This window comes from Corylus avellana, chromosome ca3 (genome assembly GCF_901000735.1).
Source record: "Corylus avellana chromosome ca3, CavTom2PMs-1.0".
Lineage (NCBI taxonomy): Eukaryota > Viridiplantae > Streptophyta > Magnoliopsida > Fagales > Betulaceae > Corylus > Corylus avellana.
In genome coordinates this window covers 9,502,097-9,503,322 of record NC_081543.1, presented here as the reverse complement: position 1 = coordinate 9,503,322, position 1,226 = coordinate 9,502,097, and positions in this window count along the sequence as shown.

Sequence of the window (1,226 nt, the reverse complement as noted above, 5' to 3'; positions counted from 1 at the left end):
TTGAAGAATATTAGGTTGCTTAACAGTTTTTTCTCGGGGAAAGGAAAACAAAAAAAAATTATAATTATTTATTTATTTATTTTCAAGATGAGTCCTTTTAAAAGGGTCTTTCGTTATTGTCATTTAATTAAGAATATGTTTAAGATTGCGTTTGAGAAATTAAGTTTTTAAATCAAATTTTTTTTTTTGACAAAAGCTTTATTTTTAAACTTTTGTCAAAAGTACGTTTTTGTCATTTTTTTATTTTTTGATCAAACAAGTATTTTTTTTTTAAAAAAACGGACTTTTTAAGTGTTACACGTACTTTTAAATCACTCAAACGCACACACTCAAACATGCCTTAAGTGCCAAAGAGGTTGCATTTTTAATATCTTAAATGTACTTCTTACATCTTTTATGAATTTGTTTGCGGAAACTGATTAACTTGTCTTAGGGTGCGTTTGACATTGTGAGTTTAAATCAAATCATAAAATATATACATTTTTTCAAATTGTAGGCAATGAAATACTTTTTTGAAAAACACGCAATTTTAAAATTTAAACTATAATTTTGTCCGACACTTAATTATATTTTTTAAACATACACATTTTTAAATCACAAACCCCTTTATTCACTTGAAGTATTATCGTAGAGCAAGAAAAGACAAAAGGCTAACCGCTTCGAACTCTTCAATTGGAGCCTGCCTGGATAATCAACCAAAAAATACTTGTTCTTTCTTAAAAGGACCTATTATAACTATTATGGTATAATAGGAGCCTTTTTTTTTTTTTTTACAAGTAACTATTATATTTATAACCTTTCATTTTTGACAAGTAACTATTTTTTTTTTTTTTTGAAAGTTGGATTTCATCTTATTATTTAATCAGAAACTTGTTCGGCAAGTACAACTTCATGAGTACACTGGGAATACCCCCTTATCCATAAGCGTTCTTTAATGGTTTCTAAAGCATACTTAGCTAGGAGGCGGGCTGATATGTTAGCATGTCTGTTGACATGGTTTACACGCCATTCCAGCAAGTGTTGACAGTTTGATCGAGCTTCTTCTATCACCATCCCATATCGTCCTCTCCAGCTTAATTCCCTCTCTTCGTAACGCCTGAACCACTTCTAATGCATCGCCTTCAAGTATTAATTTCCTCGTACCCATCAAACGACACAACTTCTGTTGTATGCCACGCAGCTACTGCTTCCGCTAAGGCAGGATCTGTGGTAGCCAGTTTTGACGT